Here is a 7,670-nt window from a genome sequence, read left to right on the forward strand (position 1 = left end):
TACGGCGTAGGGGACGCGGCAAAGCACACCGTACGGCGCATCGCCGCGTACCCTACGCCGTAGGCTCTGCGTCGATTTAACGCAGGACCAAATTTCAGCCTCTTAGCTCAAAGCGTTAGTGAACTATGCAAAAAATGACACGAAATAGGCCTCATAGGCAAAATTATAACAATACATAACAAACCTCCTGTGCCTACTGAGCATTAATAACATGTCATAATCGAAGGAGAACTAATTAAACGGATGTCCTTAACATGAACCTATTGTATTATTGAATTATCAAGGACACTTTTGTGTTTTTGTGTTTAGAAATGTTAAAATAGTTATATATAAATATAAATAATAATAAATAATAATAATAATAATAATAATAATAATAATAATAATAATAATAATAATAATAATAATAATAAATAATAAATATAAATAGTTAAAACAATTTTGTCAAGCAAAGCGGACTGGCGTCGTCTCTATAGCAACGGTAGCTGAGGATTATGGGTAGTGTATTGCCTACAGTGATAAAACAACTCTTTCTTTCTCAGAATCGAAGGGAAAAACATGAAAATTGTGCAGGAAATTAACCCACTAATGTTGTGTAATTAACAAGGATACAGTGATTTATTCTTCAGAACGTCACATTATGAGACAGAAACGTCACCAGCGTCATGAGTGCGACCTGTGTTTACAATTAGTTTGGCCACTGTCAATATTTTCTTGTATTTTACCTGTTTTATATTCTAAAGTCACACTTAAAAGTAACTCCACTTCTCTGTCACTCCAAACGAAAGACTCTCGTTCATCTTGGAAGTAAAGCCTGAATTATGGTCCTGCGTTAAATCGACGCAGAGCCTACGGCGTAGGGTACGCGGCGATGCGCCGTATGGTGTGCTTTGCCGCGTCCCCTACGCCGTAGCTCTGCGTTGGTGTAACGCGGAACCATAAATCAGTCTTTTTTTTTTTTTTTTTTTTTTTTTTTTTTTTTTTTTTAAATTGTATTTTTATATTTTCAGACACAAAAAGAGGGGTATACCTTAGATACATAGAACACAAACCCCCACAACTCAATTTTTCAAAAATTAAAAAAAAATGTAAAAAAAAAAAAAGTCAAAGTCCATACATACCAAAACATATTTCATAGTGCTATAATCATGCCAAATATACTAACCAAAAATTCTACTCAATGCACTAATTGAGAATACCAGATAGTCCTACCCTATCTGTTCTATCAATGACTGAAATAATAATTAAATAGTTAAATAATGTTCCTACCTACTTCTTGATGAAGGGGACTTATCAAAATGTCATTACTTTCTAAGTTGGGGCTGGTCCGTTAAAGAACAAAAATGATACCCAAATATATACCCTCAAAACACAATGTAAACAAAACCAAAAAATACCTAACAAAACAAAACAGACATAAACGGTGGGAAAACCCCACTTAAAACAAACACGACAACAAAACAATACAAACAGTTGCACTCGGGTCTTATCATTGTCACTATGCCTTACAATTACCTACGGATTTCTTAAAATCAAATTCTGTATGAGATTGCCATATTTTTAAAAAGTCTGAGGATTTGCCTTTGCTCTTGTAGTAAATATTGTCAAGTGTAAGGTAGCTTGAGAGTTCGTTCCACCAAAGGGCTAATACTGGGGGTTTAGATTGTTTCCAATTTAAGGTTATACATTTCCTGGCTGCCAACATAGCAAGATCTATATATTTGCATTGATATTTGTTCCACTTGTCTGACATACTAGTTCCCAAAAGACATAAACGAGGGGACAAAGAGACAACTACACGTAAACATTGAGATATCAGCTTGGTAACAGAATTCCAAAAAAAGGAAAGTGCATCACATGACCAAAACATATGAAAAAAAGTTCCTTTTTGTTTCTTGCAACGCCAGCATAGAAATGACATCTCACTGTTCATTTTATGCAATTTCTCTGGTGTAAAATAAATCCTGTGTATCATCTTAAAAATAGCTAGTTTATGCCTTAAATTGTAAGAACATTTATGAACTTGCCTACAAATGTAAGACCAATCCTCTTTCTGTAAATCAATATGGAGATCTTGTTCCCACCTACATCTTAAATTGTCTGTATTTATAACAGAACAGTCAACAAAAATATTATAGATCTTAGATATACTTTTTTCATTGTTCTGTTCCTTATTGTTTAATATAATATCAATTTTTGATGGTGTGGGTTCTTGAAGAGAACCATTTTCCTTATTTACTACGTGTCTTATTTGAAAAAAACGATATAAGTGTGAAGAAGGCAATCCATATTTCCGTTGTAGTTGAGCAAATGAAAGAAATGTCCTATTTTCAAACAAATGACAGAATTCCTGGATACCTTTATCATACCAAAATTTAAAGGTGTCATCCTTACAGCATGCAATACTTGGATTCTTCCAAATTGGGGAAAAGGGAGAAAGGGCAATCTTATAACCTAACTGTTTATGAGATAATTTCCAGATATTAAGACTATTTAATATAACAGGATTCTTAATTATTTTATTCACATCTTTAAACTTAATATATGGTAAATGTTCCAAGCTGTACGGAAAGGTATCCAAGGATTCTATTCTTTTCCATGAGCATGAATTATTTAAAAACCATTGTTTAAATTGAGTAAGTTGAGATGACAAAAAATAATAGTAAAAATTGGGAAGTTTCAGGCCACCAGATTCATATGGTAAATTTAACACTGACATCCGAACACGTGGGGTTTTATTATTCCATATAAAAGAAGAAACTAAACTTTGTATTTTTTTAAAGAAAGATTGTGGTGGATTAATTGGAAGATTTTGAAATAAATATAAAAACTTGGGCAAAACAGACATTTTAACTATGTTAACCCTTCCCACAAGAGAAATAGGAAGATGTCCCATCCGCTTTAATTCTTCTGTTATTTTATTAACTAATGGAAGATAATTCAAATTAAAGGTATCATCCAGTTTTCTAGGTATAAACATACCCAAATACTTAATACATTTAATTGACCATTTCCAGTTATATTGACTCTTCAATAAGGTATAGTCGAAATTGGAAATTGGCATTATCTCTGTTTTGTCCCAATTAACTTTAAAACCTGATAACTTCCCAAATTTTCCAAATAATGCTAAAATAAATGGTAATGAATATAAGGGATCATGAATATACAACAAGATATCATCAGCATACAAAGATATAAGATGTTCTTCCTTCCCTATATTAATACCTTTAATACAATCATGAGATCTAATCATTGCAGCTAACGGCTCAATAACAATGGCGAACAATGCCGGAGACATCGGGCAGCCTTGCCTCGTGCCTCTAGATAATACAAAAGGTTTAGAATAGTTGGTGTTTGTTTTTACAACAGCCATAGGAGAACTATAAAGAGTTGATACCCAATGACAAAACTTAGGACCAAAATTAAATCGTCTAAGGACAAACATAAGATATTTCCATTCAACTCTATCAAATGCTTTTTCAGCATCGACAGAGAGAATAACATTCTGTGAATTTAATTCATTAGTATGATAAAGAATATTAAAGTACCTACGTAGATTGTCAGTAGAGGTACGACCGCGAACAAACCCAGTTTGATCTAGATGAATAAAACTAGGTAAGACTTTTTCAAGCCGTACTGCAAGAACTTTAGCAATTATTTTATAATCTGTATTGAGAACTGAAATTGGCCTATAAGAGGCACATAGGAGAGGATCTTTATCTTTCTTATGGAGGAGGGTTATAGATGCAAAACATAAAGACTGAGGAAGACAACTTTTCCTAAAACAAGCATTGATCATAGCAATAAAAAGAGGTAATAAATAATTAGAAAAATGTCTATAAAACTCAATTGGCAGGCCATCTAAACCTGGTGCTTTACCATTTTGAAGTGTTGCCATAACAGACACAAGTTCTTCTGAGGATATATCTTTTTCTAAACTTAATCCATCATCATGTGTTAAAGTAGGTAGGGAGATATTGTCTAAAAAGGATTTACACTCATCCGGGTCATATTGTAAAGTAGAGGTATATAGTTCTGTGTAATATGACTTGAAAGTATCATTAATCTGAAGTGGGTCCATTGTAATGCATCCATCTTGTTTTCTAATTTTAAGAATTGTTCTATCTTCTGATTCCTTTTGTATCTGTCTAGCTAATAATTTGCCAGCCATCTCCCCTTGTTCTAAATAAGATAATTTTGATTTTATCAAAACCAATTCACTAGCATATGTATTAATAGAATTATATTTCAATTTAAGATCATCTAATTGCAATAATAAATTTGGATCATTAGTTAAACAATGTTGCCTCTCCACATTAATCATATCTTGTTCAATGCGTTTCAACTCACTTGTTTTATTTTTTTTTAGGGATGAAGAAAAGGCAATTACGCACCCTCTAATATAAGCCTTCAATGTATCCCATATTATTAATGGGCATACTACACTATTTTGGTGCACCTCAATAAAGGTTTCTAAATGAGCCTTCATATAAGTTGTAAAATCGTCTTTTGAGAGCAACATAATATTAAATCTCCAAGGTTTGGGATTTGACAATATTTTCCCAAATTCTATTTCAAAACTCAATGCAGAGTGATCTGAAAGAATCCGAGCATGGTAGAAGCAGTTTTTAATTTTTGACATATAATTAACTGGAATAAAGAAAAAATCTATCCTTGAATAGGATTTATGTACATGAGAATAAAAGGAGAAAGCTATCTCCTCTGAGTGAAGGGTTCTCCATACTTCACAAATTCCTAAATCTCTTGTATTATTTGTCAAGGCAATTGACATATTGGGTAGTGTATATTTACTCTGGGAAGATCTATCCAGATTTCCATCCAGTACACAATTAAAATCACCTCCCCAAAATACTGGAATATCATAGTGAAGCAATGAAAAATAGAGATCATTAATAAATTTAGGATCATCATGATTAGGACTATATGAATTCAACAATATGACCTCTTCTTGAGCTAAAAAACCTCTAACAAAAATATATCGACCATGTGGGTCAGTTTTAATTTCCTCTGGAAAGAAAGGTATATTCTTACTAATCAAAATAGCCACCCCTCTGGAACTGGATGTAAAAGAGGAGTGGTACACTTTCCCAAACCACCTAGATTTAAGCTGGTCATGAGCCGATGGTAAGAGGTGAGTCTCTTGTAGATAAGCTATATTTATTTTATTTTCCTTTAAATATGACAGAATTTTCCTCTTTTTCGCAGAATTCCCCAGTCCTTTTACATTCCAACTTAAAAAAGTATAATTTGGCATATCAAACAGATAACGTAATAAGTATAGACCTGAGATGCATTACAAAAAAGAGCACAACATATAAAACAAAAAACACACCCTAAATCCAACCCCACCCTCCCCACCATTAGACGCTCCCCGTTAATGTCCCCCTCTACCCATAAATAGAGGCGCTGCATGATGTGCAGTCAGCTCCCCCTTCAAATACATAACTAATATTAATATTCAAATTTGACTATGTCCTTTAAGTATTATCCTTTATTAATTAAACTAACCAAAATAAACACATTAGTCCAAACCACTCCGTTAGATCCTCCAGACAATCACCCCCCCTCCTCCCCCTCGCGCCGCGGGGGAGTGAGAGAAGGATGAAAGGAAAAAAAAAAAAAAAAGTCAAACTTGTGCATCACGGAGGGATGGTTTGATTACCTGTTCATAATAAGTCATTGCCTCTTTAGCATTCATGAATGTCACCGTGGTCTTTTGGTGGGTGATTATCAGCTTACATGGATGTAGGATACCGTGCTTTACTCCCGCTGCTCTCAGCTGATTCTTGACATCTTTGAACGCTGCTCTCCTCTTCAACAGGTCAGCCGAAAAATCCGGGAAGATATGTATTTTCTTCCCCTGGAAATTCAAATTCCCCGCTGCTTCACCAGCCAAACGAATAATAGTTCTTTTAGTTTCCAGGCTAAACAGCCGCGCAATCATGCATCTTGAGCCGGTTGATTGGGGTCCGGTGCGGTGCGCAATATTCACCCATGGCTGCGGTCCAAGTTTGTCGGCACCAAACATTTCCCTCAGAAAGTTGTTCACGAAAGCAGTTGGTTGTCCTCCTTCAGCTTCGCTGGGGATCCCAGTAATCCTGATATTAAATTTACGGCTGTGGTCTTCAATTTGCTGAATTTTCTCTCGCAGTGTGAGGTTTTCTGAGAGTATATTGGCACATTTCTCCTCCACATCAGTCAGCCGCTGGTCATTATCTGTCACTGCTTTTTCCACCTCTCGCAACTTTGACGATGTTTCTTTCATTGTTTCTTGTAGAGAGTCAATTGATTCCTTTATCGGCTGCAATTTTAAATCAAACGCCATGCCAATCTCCTCTCGAATAACCTCTCGTATAATGGAGGTGAGCTCTATGCGGTCTGTGGCTGAGAAGTTCATGACAGAGTTGCTTCGTAAATTCCGATCTCTCACCGACATTCTGCACTTCAGGATACAATGTCTTTTGAGAGTCCAATTTATAACATTGTATTGTGTTAAGGATTTAAATCAGTCCATTTAAATGTCTTTTGAAGAGGGAGCGACAGAGACGCGCTCACTCCATGCCGCCGGAACAGGAAGTCTACCTGTTCCTGTTTCAGAGGCTGAAATTCTAGACTCTGTATCAGGAGGTGACTCTCATCCACTGTGCCGAGGTCCAGACCCATGCGACCTTCGGAAATGCCAAAGGTCACCGTGTGTGTTGCCTTTTTCGGGCCTTTTTTGTGTGTTTTTTGAATAATTCACTAACGCTTTGAGCTGGGAGACTGATTTTTGACTATGTTGCAATGCAGAAGGCCCCTTGCTAGGATCTTTTGGTCCCGTGGCTGTACGACTTCCACAGAGCTAGTTGGCATTGCAGAGGGTTCACAGAGTTGAGACTTGGCAAGCCCAATCTAGGCCCCATATGGAGGCCACAGGTGAAGTTTTACTTTGTTTGGTCAAATTTTGTGGCAACGGCGTCCGTTCGAATGTTGGAAAAGGTGACGTTTCAAAGCCCCGCCCATTGAAAAGTACAGGTCCGATCTGCACCAAACTAACGTTTGTCTGATCAGGGGATGCCCCCAAACAACATATAAAAGATTTCTATGACTTCTGCAACAGTTTTTCCTCCAAAACGTTCTGGCTGGTTAGGAGGGTGTAGAAACCTCTAGCTCTGAGAGCCTCCTGACTAATGGAACAGGGCCTATTTTGTGTCTTTTTTTGCATAGTTCAATAACGCCTTTAGCTAGGAGTCTGAATTTTTTATATGTTGTTTACTTTTCGTAGGGTACGCGTCGCCGCGTACCCTACGGCGTAGGCTCTGCATCATTTTAACGCGGAACCCTAATTTAGGCTTACACCCGCACGTAAAGGTTTCACGCGCGTGTAAAACTCATTATATATATACAAAAATCTGTGTCCCTTTAGGGAAGAAATGAGGGGCTCCGTGGAGCCCCTAAACGCTCTACGAAGCCCCTCGTTTGTTCTGTCCTAAAGCGGTGGGTGAAGGAGGTTCCCGGCGTGTCACCGCGGGTGCAGCAGCACCAGAGTTCGGATTGACGCTGAGTTTCAAACACAGAAGGACACGATCAGCGCTATTTTATTATAAATCTGATATATGTTGTGATATGTGATGACATTATTAAGAGTATGACATGAATCTGGCTTCATT

The sequence above is a fragment of the Cololabis saira genome, chromosome 2 (assembly GCF_033807715.1).
Source record: "Cololabis saira isolate AMF1-May2022 chromosome 2, fColSai1.1, whole genome shotgun sequence".
Lineage (NCBI taxonomy): Eukaryota > Metazoa > Chordata > Actinopteri > Beloniformes > Belonidae > Cololabis > Cololabis saira.